Raw genomic sequence first — 16,751 nt, forward strand, 5'->3', positions numbered from 1 at the left:
AACTGTGACATGGGAGATACATAACTGAGGTCTCCCATGGTAAGTTTTTAATTAATAGGAGTTGTATCCTCTTCACACACAGAGAGAGAGAGACAGAGAGAGAGAGACAGACAGACAGACAGACAGACAGACAGACAGACCATTTTTCCAATTTAATTCATCACATGAAGCTGCTATTTGCCTCATGGCAGAAAATGTAGAAGTACCATATAGGTCCGTGTATGTTTTTGCCCATGGACCAAATAACAGCTTCTAAGAGGAGCAACTTTAGTCAGGAAAATCATGCAGGTGAAAAGGTTACGCACTCTCCACCAGTGCCACTGATCCAATCTGATTCTCCCTTGGCAGCTATTTTTTCTTTTTTTAAAAACCACACGAGAACCTTATCACATGACTCCTGCACCATTTTCAGTTATGCCTGGAGAACTATGTAATCATTCTCTCTACTTCTGATGTTCAGATATGAATGCCAATACCTATGTAGCAAAATAATGACATCACCTATCCACAAGAGGGAGGTATCAGCAGGCTCAGTGGAGCCTGGACATTTGCAGAAGTAGAGTAAACCTGCAGAAAAACAATAACCCATAGGAGGCAAAGTCCCCCCAACACAGGCTAAAACACAACCCCACATGTCTGATGCACTGATGGGGTTCAGACATTCATGGGGCTGCAGCACAGGACCCAGCGTGCGGAGAGGCAGGGGTGGGTTCATACCCACCTTACAACCCACAATTTGCAGGAACTGCTGCAGTTACTTGAAAACTAGATTACAGAGATGTGGGGTTGTGTTAAATACGTTAATTAATCCATTCAATGTTTTGTTGCAGGTATCACTTGTAGTTATATGGTTGCATGGAGTCAAAATTCTGCAGATATAGATAGATACACACACACACACATGTTCTGAAAGCTAAAAGGCAAAATATAAGGAGGTTTAAAGAAAGGTAACTAAGAATAAAGAGACTGGAATAGCATGACTATGGTAGTGGGCATGAGGGGGCAGAGAAAATCACAAAATGAATTGTGCATGCTCTAGCAAGAGATACGTTTTGCAAGTAAAAGCTAGCAAAATCAACTGAAACCCATTATCTTAAATTCTGGCCTTTTTGTCCCTTTCCACTAGCAGATCAAGTCTGTGTGATGAGGTGCTCTCCCAAATGGAACTTAGATTTTCTCTAATGATGACAGTTATTATACAGTGACATGGATGGCCCCTGAGGATCAAGAGGCCATACTGGAAATTTAACTGCCTTTACTCCATCATACCTTGTTCCATTAAGAGCCACCTCTCTCTCTCTCTCTCTCTCTCTCTCTCTCTCTCTCTCTCTCTCTCTCTCTCTCTCTCTCTCTCTCTCTCCTTAGGACTTCTATGCTGATTTTTTTTATATATAACTCCTAAGCAGTTAGAATGCTCAAAACATTTCATGATTTTCATAGTAGCTCAGCCAATGCTAATAGTGAGGACTCTGTTCAATAAACCGAAGACAGCTCTGTCAGCACTGAGCTTCAGGTAAACAAGGTCAAATTAGATAATACGTTACATGTTTGTCTGAATTTTAAATGTCTTGTTTTTGCTTATAAAATGACAGCTGTGAGGGGCTTGATCAAAATCCGAACTGTGGCACATGTTGCATGGGGTGGGGTGGGGGGTATCAACCTTTTCCCTCTACACCACGTTCCTAGAGAAATCCCCATTCCTTCCAAGCTGCAGGTAGAAGCTGCCATTGTCTCAGGAGGGAAGGTACCCTTTTTATACCACAGCAATTCAGGTACGGAAAGCTCAGAGATCGGCAGGTAACCACAAACCAAAATTTACTTCAGGTTCACCTGCCTACCCTATTTACCCCTGTGTTTTTGTGATGTTTGGGTGATCTAGCAAAAGTACTGTTTTGTTTTTGTGGCAAATCTACATGATCTGTGCTTTAATCTGACACTTGATTAAATTCGCCATGACCCCAACTGTAACAGGCACTGTAAATGGTGTCCAAGGCGAAACCATGTGTTTGAAAATAGCAAATAGAACTGGGCACCCATAACATTGTTATGCTCATCTCATTTCTCCAAGCAGTGAAAGGTTCCATGGGCACAGCACTTACCTGTAGTCTGTTCCCTCTGAAAGCAGATTTTATTGGGATTTTGTAATACCTGAGTTTGTTTACAAATACACACATTGGACATAGGTGGAGGCATGGCTTAAATATTCCAATGGATAACCAAAGCCACTGTCCCACATCAGATTTCCAGAGAGAGAGAGAGAGAGAGAGAGAGAGAGAGAGAGAGAGAGAGAGAGAGAGAGAGGTAGCCAGTACCCTCCAAAATGCTGTTAGCTTACAGAGCCCTAGTATACAGCTCTCTGTGACTGGGTTCCCACATAATGACAAACCACTGTCGGTTTAATTTCCCCACGGAGCTTGTTATCATGGTTATCAAACCATGTCAGGGGGCTGCCATGGCTTGTTATTACATGCAAACTGGCCAGGGTGGTTTGTTGGGATAGTTAACAAACCACCCAGAAACAAGGCTTATTTTAGGGTTGTGGGTGGATGGGTTCACACATAATGACAAGCTGCAGCATTCCCCCTCCCCGCACCCCGCCATGGCTTTCATTTTAAAAATGGTGGCCAGCAGTGCCAACAACCCTTGAGGGGAAATTAACCTGCAGTGGCTTGTCATTACGTGCAAACTGGTCCTGTGTCTCTTTCTCAAAACTGCGGCCTGTCTCTCCAAATGCTCCATTATTTCTCCACTCACGCTTAACAGATTAGAGGGTGGTGATGGTAGTAAATCATCTCGTCCCATCATCTCCTACCTTTCCTGGGCTGTCTTATCTCTAACAGAAAATGTGCCTGGGAACTTGGCCATCATTCTGACTCCATTAACCCACTTCTATCCACACCCAATTCTTTCTGCAATAAATGTGAGACAGAGGAAGAAAAAAGACTCCTCTCCCACTTGCCAATTTGCTTCTTCTAGTGGGTTTACTTCTTTTCCATTCACATGGGCAAAATGATGCGTTGTCACTGCCTCTATTGGAGTGGGACCACTCAGGACCAAGGAATCCAGGTGTGTAGTGGCCTTGTGACAGGCAGGGCTGGGTATAGGTGAGGAAACGTTTTCTCATGAAGGGCCACTGACCCATGGGAAAAGTCAGTTGGGGGCTACACCAATGGTGGGCAGAGCGAGAGTCAAAGTGGGTAGAGTTTTCAGCACTGCAGGCTTGCAGAGCTCTCTCTTTCTCTCGTTCTCTCCCTCTTGTGCCATTCTATTTCTCTCTCCCTCTCTCTCTACCACCCTCCATGAAGTTGGGCCATGGGCCCAACTGGCATGGAGCCCATAGTCAGTGGGTTCCCTTCCCTAGGTATAGATCATTCTGCTTTCCAGTTCCTGGAAAAGGCAGAAGGAGTCAGCAGTTTCTGCTATTTTCCCAGTAACAAAATACTGCAGCCTGAGTGCTGGGGGAATGTGATACCTGCAGAACAAAAGTGCCACCTTGATGGAATGCACAAGGACCGAATGAATAATGAGATACTACTTTTGTTCTGCGGGTATCAGATTTCCCCACCACTCGTTGCACACAAAAACTGCCATGTTTGATATGCCCAAGCATTCTTTCTCTTACTGAATTATTAGGGATAATATGCCTTAATAAATATCCTTGTAAGAAGGCAGGCAGGTGGCATAATGGAGCACTGATTGAAGAATCAGCAAAAGCTAACTAGCAGGGTACAATAGTTTCATCACATGGCTTGGTTTTGCGGGAAATTGTCCTGGCGGCAGAAAGTGGTTCCTTGGGTGTGCCAGTCTAATTAATAGTGTGTTTTGTTTGCCCAGAGTGTGGAATTGCTGAAATATATACAGTCATATACTTCTGAACTGCCAGGTTTTGTGCCAAGAGGACAGTTGCCATGGACCAAGCATGGCTAAAACCACATAGTTAATGCTATGTAGGAAGTTGAAAAGAACTTTCTGGTGTATTGGATAACCCAATTCAATCCCAAAGATGCAATGAACTGTGAGACACTTATAATTGCTTCATATTCTTCCATACTTTGGGTGGTTTCAATGATTTAAGATCCAAAAATGTAAATGTTGTTTATTTATGGAGAAAATTATTAACCTGCATTTTGATAAAATATTCCCACTTTGATCTATAAAATATTCAAGTCGGTACAATTGCTCAGAGTGATATGGCCCAAATTAGATGTGGCTTGGGAGTTTTGCCATTTGAACTCCTGCCTGTTTCTTTCTCAAAAAGCAGCTATGGGGCAGATTTGCTATGGGGCTAGAGAGAGCGGAATCTAACCTTTCCCCCTTCATGCTGCTTACTCAATCCAGATCCCCTCCTTAAAGCCACAGAGGGGGAAATGTATACGTGCAAAATTTCCTCCCCAACCAATGGCTCCATGTTCAAATAGTTGGTGTGTGTGTGTGCACTCTTGTGCAATTTAAGTTGGGGAATAGGCATGGGACAAAGGCTTAACCACCTCCCTCATGCTGTATCCCCAATCCAAGTCCACTTGCCCTGTGACTCCCTTTTGAAAAAGAAAAAAGATGTTTGGAATTCCAATCACAGAACTCCCAGATCATGTCTCATTTGGACCAGCCCATGTGCTGCTTTTTACAGCTTATTTCCCAGACCTGGTTCAAAGTATACCTTGACCTGGGACATTCCTTGCAAGCCCCAATTTAACATTTTGGCACAATATGCAGTTTAAAAATGTAGTGGATGGATGTCTAGCTTTTTGACACAGAGGATAGTCTTGCTTCTTCCACCCACATTTCTTTCAAAAGACAAAAGGATTGGATCTCCTGCCCAGGAGAAGCCAAGTTCCACCAGAACAGAAAGAGCTCAAGGACTTAACGAACAGTGTTGCTTGTGGATCATATTCCACTGTGTTCAATCCAGAATCATTGCTCCACCAGTAGAAGGTATGGAACAGGAATTCTTCCCCCCTGCTAACTCCCACAGGCCTCTCAAATCTCTAGAGGACGTGTGGGGGGACGGCAGAGCAGAAAGTCCCATCCTGCAAGCGGTATTCTGCTGGCAGAATGACAGTTTTAGATCCAACCCATTGTATAGACACTAGAGAGACTGCGCACAGAAACATGAACAGAATGATTTTTCAGCGGCATGAATCCTAATCAAGAATGTCATATATGCAGGAGTTCAGAATCAACGGTAGCAGCAGAAGCCGTGGGCAAGAGTCCCAAATGTGCCTGCAGCACAAGATAAGAAAGTACAAGCCAAACAAGAAGCTGATAGTTTGGTTCAGGGAACAGTTAGATCTGTGGACCCAACTTTTACCCTGGTCGGATCTACACTACTGCTTTAAAGCAATTTAAAGTGCTTTATAACAGTTTTGACAACAGTATATGGAGTGTGTCCTGGGCCCCAACAGTTGTCAAAACTGTTATAAAGCAGTAGTGTAGATCCTGCCCCTGTTAACATCCTCTGCTCTGCCTCTTGGCTGATATGTATTTTTGGAGAACGGGAAATACTTAGGAATCCTTTAGCTAATGTTTCTTGAAGGATATATTATAATATTGTAAGGCCCATGTCTCCATGGGCACTAGTAATCCTATTCCTTTCCTGCTTTTTTGCCCCTCAGTCCCCTCATTACAGAAGGACTCATAATTAATGTGGCTCATTAGTGAATTCCCCCTCCAAAATTTGCATGTGGTGCAGCCCCGCCCCTCCCTTGTGTGCCCCGATTGGCCGCCTCCATGAAAGAGCACGTCAGCAAAGAGTCCAACAGATGTTTCCTGGCAAAGTCGGATGGTTCCCTCTTTTGGGGTGAGACTGATAAGGCCTTTTCCATATTTTGCTTGGAGAATAGCTTTGGGGGCTTCCAGACAGAGGGCTCCTAGCACTAACCGTCAAAAGGCATTTGGCAACTAATCTGTATTTTTCTCCTTAATGGTTTTTTTTCCTGGTAAGCAAAAAGATGAAAGCAATGTCAAGAAAACATGGAAGGGTTACAAATTGAAGCTGACATTTTCCTTGTAAAAATCTGTGAATGAGGCAGAGCTTTGCCTGGAAGCACTCCAAGCCTGAGAGCTTCTCTACATTTAGCAAAAATCCTGTACCCTTACCAGGCTTTTTTCTTCTGGAGTCACAGTTATTATAGTTTATCTCTGATCTTTTTGAAAGAGGGATAAAGGGGGGAAAGCGTGGGAGACATCCTGTAGGTTGACAATGTTCTGTAAGAGACCTACAAACTTCTGTGAGTGACCAATCACAAGTGTGCAATAACTTGCTCATGTGGAGTAGCTCTGAGTCTCTCTTTTTGCAAGTTACAGACTGGTGTTACCCTCATAGTATGGCACAGGCATGGAGAGGGAATTTTTGTTGCTTGTCATACGTAAGACCACAGACTCTGCCCAATGGCACTTCTGCAATCATGTTTTATGTATCACTCCAAATTGAAATGGTTGGTAAATATCCATTGAACCTCTTGCTGAACCCAAAAGACAGGATTCCTCAATACGTGTTCCCTTACTTTGGGTTTGAAACAGCTTACAAATAAGTTCAAGCCTCTCCTTCAAGGCAGCTTCATTTACCTAGGGGACCAGTTCTACATCTATATCTACTTGTGATGGGCTGTGTTGAAATGGATGGGAAGCTAGCAGATAAAGACCACAAGGAATCAGAACTGCATATTTTAAGCTACAAGGTAGTTAAATAAGAATCCGGCAGATCTGAAATGAGCGTCTTCTCCTTCAAAAGTCTTAGGCCACAGCTAGACCTAAAGTTTATCCTGGGATCATCCAGGGTTCGCCCCTGCCTGAGCACTGGATCCCCTGTGTGTAACCTAGATGAACAGGTTTGACCCCTGGACGATCCAGGGATAAACCTTAGGTCTAGCTATGGCCTTAACCTTATGCTAAAAATCTGCCAAACTTTATTCCCATCACCAGAGATTGACTTAATTGGGAAGTAGTTACATTTGCAAAGCAATGGCTTCTATTTGATTTGTCTCAAGTGAACAATAAAAGCGAAAAGAATCACCCGGCACTTTTAGCTGCTCATGCTGTCAAACAAATTAACACTGCTATATTTGATACAAACAACTGCTCGCAAAGAGGGCCGCAAAACAGAATTTAAGGAGAGCCGTAACAGCACATTGTCACAGAGTTTGGAATCCTTCGAAGAAAATATTTTGACAGCTTGCCACGAAAGATTATGGTTAGTTGTTTATGCATAGTGTTCAGCGCTCCATTGCTAACTTTATTATTACACATATCAAAATACAGGGCCCGGGAAACAAAAGTAGTCCAGACATTTTCCGACACAAAAATATCAATGGGGAAGTATCAGTGAACTTACAGAATGCTAAAGCAGCCTTTGTCAACCTGATGCTCTCCAGATGTGTTGGACTACAACTCCCCAATGGCCATATTGGCTGGGGTTATTTGGCATTGCAGTCCAACACATCTGTAGGGCACCAAGTTGGGGAAGGGTGCGCTAAAGCCAGCATATTATAGTGGGCAACATCTCTGAAATGGGTACCCCACACCGTGCTTTTTGTGGACTAAGATATCATAAAATTCCACTAGGCTTCTTTCTCAAGTCAGTGCTAACCTGATCATATTTGGGAACATGTGTGGTTTTTAGAGGCAGCTGATACATTATTGGAAACAAAAGCTAGACTACAGCCTCATCTTCCTCAGATATCAGGGGAGCAAGTAGTGATCCCAATACAGCTCTTAAAGCCTTTGCTGGCATTTGCCTTCCGTAATAGATAGGCTACCTATCTATTATGATATTGATACTTTTGGGAAGGGGGGCAGTACCAACCCTATTGTGGGTTGGAGCAAGTATGCATTTGCACAAATCCCCCCACACCCAAAAGTGAAAAACCAGTCTGCAAATTCACAGAAGCTGGTCTGCTATGGAATCTGGAGGTCAGATTCATAGAAGTCCAAACTCATTTAAATCCATTGTGGATTTCTCCGGCAATTTTAATTTATTCTAGTGGCTACTGAAAGTTACATTCATTTCAACCCTACACAAAACCCCTTGAATTAGAATTCTTGCAGGAATTCCCAACGTTTGGTCTTTATAGTCGTTTAATCTGTCAGTGTGAATTAAGCCATCTCAGATGAATTTGTTCTATAGGAAGTTTTTCAGAGGTTCTGTTGGTTGTCTGCAACACTAGTTTCTGCTTGGAAGTAGAAGTCCAAAATATCTGGAGATCAACTTTCAACCTACCTCTGTTCTACATACAGTAGGTTTCATCATTTATTGGTTCAGTTACCAGATTTTTGCAATATTTTATGAAGAAAGATATGGGAAATATTTGCAATTCATATGCAGCATTCTTTCCTGTCCTATTTCGTTATTTCCCTCTCAAATGCTCAAAGTTCCTAAACACAAATGAATGGAAAAACCCATGCCAGATGTGAGGCACATATTGAAAGACAGACAAGAATTTACCTGCTCCATTGTCTTTGGTTTATGGTTTTATCTGCAAAGAGAAGGGAAAAACCAGTGTTGCAGATGCATGCAAAACTACAACTGAAATGGGGAAATGTTTCTGAATTTCTTGCCAGGGCAAATTTCGCTCCATCAGCTTCAGGAAGCAAACAGCCTGGTGAGCGTCTGTAGATGTGATTCTGCATGTCTTTTGTGAAATGATCTTCAGGGCATGACATCAGGTACAGAAGGAAACAAGCTCAAGACTGGCAAGAATTGGCTGTCCTCTGTCATATTTTGAAGGCTACAGCATGCCTTAGCCATCTCCTTTCCAACATCTTTCACATATAAAGCCAGTGTGGTGTAGTGGTTAGAGTGTTGGACTGGGATTGGAGAGACCAGAGTTCAAGACCCCATTCAGCCATGAAACTCGGTGGAGGACTTTAGGCCAGACATTGACTCTAGGCCTAGTCAACCTTACAGGGTTGTTGTGAAGATAAGATGGAGACAAGGAGGATCATGTACAGCACCTTGGACTCTTTGGAGGAAAAGGCAGAATATAAATGTAACAAATAACAAAATGTTATAAATAAACAAACAAACAAACAAACAAACAAATAAGTGAACCACAGAAGTAGAGTTATTCTGGAGTATGCTGTTTCAGGTGCATGTTTTTTGTTAAATCCGCTTCATCTGTGTTCACAGATTGTCAGGTGTCTTTCATTCCATTGTCTGCTCATTGAAAAAAATAAAAAAATGAGGGAATGTATGAGAATTTTGGTCCACTTGTTCAAGTGCTCATTTGTGCTGGTGCACATTAGTGCAAGTGTAAATTTGCACAAATCCCCCAAGAAATACTAAAAGAAGTAGACCACAAGTCTGTGGAATCCACACGACAAGGAAAAAACGGTTCATTGCAGAATCTGCAGGTCGGATTCATAGAAATCTGAACTCATTTTAATCCATTAGGGATTCTATGTGCGTCTTTAATGGTTATGGGCATTTGAGAGAAGCGGTTGGTTCTTGGAGAGTGTGCCATAAGGTGCTGCAGAAAACATGAGATCCGACTCCTTAGGGAAGATCATCCTCTAGCACTCACTTAACTCTTTAAATTTGAAATCTGCCTGGTTAATAAGAACTAAGCTTGATTCTTGAAAGATGGTGGTAGCAGTTTCTAATAGGTTCTGTCCCTTATGAGTAAAATAGCTGCATCCCCCAGACTAGGATCAAGCCAACATCCCACTAGAGAAAAGCTTCACCTGGAGTCACCTCTGAGCAGACATGAATGGCCTAATAGGACTTCTGGTTCACCAGACATTTGGGAGTGATATAAAGTGTCCAAGAAAAAGTCAGAGAAGAAACATTTTAATAATAATAATAATAATAATAATAATAATAATAATAATAATAATAATAATAATTCATTTTATACTGCCCCATGGCTCAAGCTCTCTGGGTGATTCACAACAATTCATAAAAATACAAAATATTAAACACATGCTTAACATTGCAAAATTAAAGCAATGTAAACAGCTAAAACAATTTAAATAACCCCCTAGTGGTTATACCTCCAACCAGCCATCACCACCTATGCTTTCAGATTAACTGCAATGGGCATTTGCCTAGATCATCGTTTGTATGTATGAATAAGCAGATAAAATAAGTGATAAAGTCAGTGAAAATATGCAGGATACAAAAACTGTATATAAAAGTAAGGCTGCAATCCTATCCCTACTTGACTAAGAGTGAGTCCCATTGAATTCAAGGAGGTTTACTTTTAAGTTGATGCCTATCGGATTACACTGTAAATGTGTGAAATGGGACAATGTGCACAATACTGAGTGCTGGTGCACATTTCCACTTAAAATGCATGATCTCCCATTATTATGTACATGGAGTCCACCACCATTTTGAGAGCACCAGTTTGCGCAAGGCTGTTCTATAGCTCAATGAAGACGAGTTCCTTTTTCTGTGGCTGGGCTAGGTGTAGTAGGGTAGGTTCACTTATGACTTACTACTTTCATCAGAGGCCTTAGCTAGACCTAAGGGTTATCCCGGGATCGTCCTGGGGTCATCCCTGTTCATGTAAATGACACACAGGATATCCCGGGAGCAGGCAGGGACGACCCCAGGACAATCCTGGGATAAACCTTAGGTCTAGCTAAGGCCAGAGTGTCTAGGTTGGAGATGTAAACCACTGTGTGACTTCAGACATCCTGAATGTCTGACTGGACCAGACACACTGTTAAAGACTTGCACACTGTCATGGCTGAAATTCTGTTTCTTAATACCAGCATGTACAAAAGGTCAATCAATCAATCATCACAACTGATTGTACAGTTTGCCATTCCTAAAGTTAGCTTTAGGAGTGGCCAAAGTTAGCGAGGTCATGTATAGGCCACCAGTTCTAACCATTGAGGGACAAGATCATAGAATCATAGAATAGCAGAGTTGGAAGGGGCCTACAAGGCCATCGAGTCCAACCCCCTGCTCAATGCAGGAATCCACCCTAAAGCATCCCTGACAGATGGTTGTCCAGTTGCCTCTTGAAGGCCTCTAGTGTGGAAGAGCCCACCACCTCCTTAGGTAGCTGATTCCACCGTCGCACTGCTCTAACAGTCAGGAAGTTTTTCCTGATGTCCAGCCGGAATCTGGCTTCCTTTAACTTGAGCCCGTTATTCCGTGTCCTGCACTCTGGGAGGATCGAGAAGAGATCCTGGCCCTCCTCTGTGTGACAACCTTTTAAGTATTTGAAGAGTGCTATCATGTCTCCCCTCAATCTTCTCTTCTCCAGGCTAAACATGCCCAGTTCTTTCAGTCTCCCTTCATAGGGCATTTGGTTTCTATTTCCTAGATGTAGAACTTGGCATTTATCCCTATTAAATTTCATTCTGTTGTTTTCAGCCCAGCACTCCAGCCTATCAAGATCACTTTGAAGTTTGTTTCTGTCTTCCAGGGTATTAGCTATCCCTCCCAATTTTGTGTCATCTGCAAATTCGATAAGCGTTCCCTGCTAAATGTTGTCATGGAGAAAAAGGGCCAAACCATGTTGGGTCACTCAGTTTTGACTCTGGACATCCTCGGGTGCTTGCTGAAGCACTGGATGGAGTTTTCCCAGTCAGCCCTTGTCCTTCACCTTCCCTGTGAGAGGAGCTCCAGCAAGCACCAGCCAAGAGCAGAGCCAGGGAACGGGAAGCAGCAGCGCTGTACTCGTCCTGCGTGGGAGTGAAGAGAGGAGACCTACTTCCTCAACACTTGTAGCATTCAGTGTGCTGCTCCCTCACAGTGAAGTAGTGTGCTATGTAAGGGGAAATCCCCTTGTTGTCCCCAATCAGAAACTGGAGCTAACAAGGGGATTCCCCTCCCTGCCTAACACCCCAGAAGCATCTGGTGATCCACTTTTTGCCCATCCCTCACTTAAACAATATTCCTCCATTATCTGAACAGAATATTAGCTCCATGTCTCAGTCTGTCCTCTATCTGCGATAGTTCTCTAGGCAACAGCAAGGGGAAAGTGAAAGAAAAAAAAGACGCTGCTGTCTCCAACCTGCCCCGGGAGAGATGTGCCCCAGCTTCTCTTGATCTCCTTCTTCTGTCTCCTTTCCAATGTAAGGAAGCTGGAAAATGGAGCTCCCTCTTTTCTCTTTTTGCCTCCCCCACTTCCAAAACAAGGCAAATCCAGTTTGGCAAAGACAATGACCCCTCCTGGAAATGATCTGTCCTCTTGCTGCAGGAAAGAGCTTTCTTTGAGTCCTGATGGCCCGGGTGCAGGGGAAGCCAGGGGAAAGAGAAAGAAAAAGAAACAACTCTATACTGGAGCCTAGGAGTGAAATCAGAGCAGGGAAGAGTATAAATACTTCACTCCCAGACTTTAAAAACTACAGACACACATTGCTGTCTCCAAACTGCCCAGGGAGAGATGCGCTAAGTGTCAGAATAAAACTCCAGCTTCTCCTGGGCAGGATCTACACTACTGCTTTAAAATGGTTTATAACAGTAGTGACAACTGTTGGGACCCAGGACACACTGCATACACAGGTTTCAAACCATTTTCAAAGTGTCATATCCTGCTTGGTTTAGATCTGGCCCCAATCTCCTTCTTCTGTCTCCTTTCCAGGGTAAGGAAAGGAGTTAGCTGGAAAATGTTAGCTTAGACAGTTCTTACAAAACAATTTATTGCTAAGCAATTCCAGTTTGGCAAAGACAATAGTTTAGGAGAGCCCTTTTTTGAATCGCTATGTGCAAGGTGGGGTGGGAGAGAGCGATCTAAATATTTCTAAATTGGAGAATGCTACGAATTTAATTTGTATTACTTTCTTAGACCATGGACTTCATATCAGCTTAACCAGTTTGGTGACCTGGAAGCCTACAAATAGCAGCAGCGTTTTTTCCTCTTTCATTCTTTACACTTTGCACTAGTATGTTCTTAAGCTGTGTGAGAGGTCTTATTGCTTGACTGTTTACTCTGGGATACATAATAAAGTGTATAACCTGATGCACTTGCATCAACTTTTATTTTTACTCCTCTTACTTGTTCTAGCTGTTCCCCTGGCAGAGACACTAAACCTTTGTATAAACCCTTCAATCTATAAATCCCTCCCAATTCCCACTCTTTATGTTGACAGAGCTTGTCTGTGTCACAGAAGTTTGGATGGCTCAGGAACTATGTGTTTTGCATTGGACACTCCATCCTTTCTTCATGCCCTGCTGCTTACAGCCGTTGAAGCACATGCACCAAAGCAGCACCGGGAAGCTCTGATCGCCTCCATCTTCTCTTGTGGCAGAAAAAGTTACCTGGTACCTTGAGCCACCTAGTGTCAGGTACTGGTAATGTACACTCCAGCTGTTTCTGTTTACCAGGGACAGCCCCTGTGCTATCTTTCCCTGATAAAATATTTGTCCCTGTTTTGTACCTAGTTTGGCTGCCGGAGTGATTTTGGAGATAGATAGATAGATAGATAGATAGATAGATAGATAGATAGATAGATAGATATGTTAATGTACATATTCACACACACACCACAGTCACCATTATTTATTTAATTAAGGCATTTCTAAGCTGTCTTTCTGAAAACTGACCAAAGCAGTGTACACTATTTTAAAAAAAAAAAAATAGCTGTACCTGTTGCGAAAAATTTCACAAACATATGTGTGTAACTTATGATTTAGTAACTTCATTAAGTAGCTGTTTTACCCAATCTTGAGATTTCACAACTTTGTATTAAATTTGTATTAAAACTGTATGGTGTACTTGTTCGGCTCCGTGATACAAATAATGATAAAATTTAACAATTAATTGTGAAGCTGCCAATTTACTTTCGGGGCTGCAAGAATTTTTCTGCAAATCTAGGCATCGGCAGCTTTATCATTCCGAACCTAATCGGATAATATTTAGGGGCTGAAAAGGAGTGAACAAAGATTGATACTCTATATTAATATATAAAGCAGTAATCAGAAGGGGGAAAAACCTCTACTAAAATACTAATGGCAACATAAAAACCCATGGTAACAACTTAAAATGCCAAGTTTCGACTCCTTCCTGAACACGTATTTTAAAAGTTTCAGCCCCTTCCTTGAGGTTAAATCTCTGAAGTAGCGGTGGGGGTAGCATTCCTAACCAGATAGTAAAGGTTGATGGATGCATCTGAGCTGCAGCCACTGTGTGATGGAAATGCACTGGAAGATTATTGTATCTCGAGGAGATAGATGTGATTGTGACATGATATAACTGCTTCTTTTATACCTATGCTCCTTTCATGCCTGGACCTCCAGAATCAGGTCTCTCGAAGGATTAAAAGCCTTCAGTTTCTTGGCTTGATATTCCGTTCCTCAAGGTTACATCTCAGCTTGGGATGGTTCGGCCTTGGAATGTGGGAGGGTCTCTCGATGTACCAGGTTGGCTACTGTCCACTCACTTTTAGTGAGATAAAAAGGTTTCACCCATCCATCTGCAAGACATAAATCACAGTCGAGGATAGACTGTTTATTGGTCTCTCCTTCCTTGTTGCAGTTGGTGGGTAAGACAGATACGGGGCTAATTAAGGTCTCAGATCATGCCCCAGTTAGTATGGATTTAAACATCTCTGGCTCGGTTACATATTCTCCATCATGGTCATTCAGTCCCATTTTACTTAGTATCTGTCACCCCGAGATGCCATCCATCAGTTACTTAATTTGCAGAGAATAATACAGATAATATCTCTTCAACAGTGCTTTGGGAAGCTATGAAGTCGGTGTTAAGTGGGATATGAATTAGGGAAAAGGCCACATTTTTTGTTTGTTTGTTTGTTTGTTTTTTAAAGCTCTCCCTAAATAGGGAAAGACTGCAGGCAAAGACAGAAACATATCTCAACAAATTCAATCAGTCAGGATCCAAAAGAATGTTTAAGTTGTATGATCAGCAGAGGAAAGAATTGGAGGTTCTTGAGTTGGAGAGGACCTCAATTAATTTAATCCATTTGCAGCAAAAAAATGATGAGCATGGAGGACGGAGCCCCCTCCAGTGGCAGGATGTGCAGGAATTGGCAGGATGTTAGGATAGGGATGGTGAGCACTCTGGCAGCTTTTGGTGATTGGCATATCCAGAGGACCTGCTCCTAGTGAGCTGTGAGGCTCACGTGTCAGGATATGGTTTGCCTTTGGAGACTCTCCAGCCTCATCTACTCCGAACTGTGAGGCTGGTCTCCCCACACTTGCAGTGTCATATAAGAAAGGGCCTGGGTTTTCCTGACTCCTGGCTTTGGGGAATGCTGACCCATAAAGCCTGAGGAAGGACCCATTGATTCCCGCACTTTCACATGCAAATCCAAGGAGGGGTGAGCTACCCATATTATTCAAATAAAGAGGCCCTTAGTTTAACCCAAGTACTGGTGTCTGTGTCTTTATTCTATGCAATGGAATAGGGGACTGGAATGCCCTGTACAGCCTGATCAATGGAAAGATGCCTTAGCTTCCATATGTACTATTTCTGTAGATTTAAAAAAGAGGTCAAAAGAAGGTAAGATTTGCATAACATTTAAATATGCTAAGTTATATGTATAGAAGCAAATTTAGAAATAACAACTATGATTTAAATAGAAGTAGCATACATTTCATCAGAGTGGAGAAGACTGTGACCAGGTTTCCCATGTGCCTGCTCAGTCTGCTGTCCAGGTACCAACTGTGGATGGCAACATCAAGGCCTCTGTTGCTCTCCCTTCTTGTGGTTCTTCATTTTGAAGCTGGACTTGGACTGGCACAATAACCCACCATTATTTAACACACGACTGACTATTTAACCTACGGCTGGTTATCATGTCATCCGAACCCAGTCTTTAGTCACACTTTAGAATAGTAGACATATTGAAATCAATGGAACTGTGTTAGCCATGACTGTAAGTATGACTAAGGCCTTAGCTAGACCTAAGTTTTATCCCGGGATCGTCCCGGGGTCATCCCTGCCTGCTCCCAGGATCCCCTGTGTGTCATTTACATGAACAGGGATGACCCCGGGACGATTTGGGACAAACCTGAGGTCTAGCTAAGGCCTAAGTCTGGAGGTCACCCAATGTCCAGTGTTATATACTCAGGAGTTGGGCTGAGGCTGGAGTTACTGATAATAATTGATTGTGCTGCCTGATCAAAGAGGAAGGACTGGGATGCTGGAAGGAAATGCATCTTGGACACACACTTATTTTCCACTTGGCCTTTGAGAGAGATGCTTGGTGTCATTAGGTTAGTGCACAAACCTGTATCTGATCCTCAGTCTTCTGGAGCTGCACGTGGCCCTTGCTCATGGCAGTTTTGTTTTCCTGCATTGATTTCGTAATGAGTGGTTTGTTTATTTATTATATTTTTATACTGCCCAATAGCCGAAGCTCTCTGGGCGGCTCACAAAAATTAAAACCATGAAGAGCATGGTTCAGGGGGAAAAGAATAGAAGAAAAATAGTAGGACTGTACATTTCAGTTAGTTTAATTCGGGGATGAATCAACACCTGTAGTTGATGAATTGGAAGGGGCACTTTTAATAGGAGAGTGAGTGCCAATTTTATTTAGTGGGGCTAGAATTGAGGGTACATTTGCATGTGGGGGGGATATTTTAGTTCTTGTGTTTTCCTGTAAAGGGGAATAAAAAATAATTTCAAAACTGTAAGACAGATTTTTGCCAACTTGGTGCTCCCCAGCAGCTGTATTAGGCTGTGAGTTCCATCATTCCAAGTCAGCATGGCCACTAGCTGGAAATGATGGGAGTTATTGTCCAACACATATGGAAGGCAACAGATTGGATAAAGCGGCTGTAAGATAGCTCATACTTCCAACAGAATCCCCCAAAGGTAGAGTTGGCTCTAGGT

Source organism: Elgaria multicarinata, chromosome 3 (genome assembly GCF_023053635.1).
Source record: "Elgaria multicarinata webbii isolate HBS135686 ecotype San Diego chromosome 3, rElgMul1.1.pri, whole genome shotgun sequence".
NCBI lineage: Eukaryota > Metazoa > Chordata > Lepidosauria > Squamata > Anguidae > Elgaria > Elgaria multicarinata.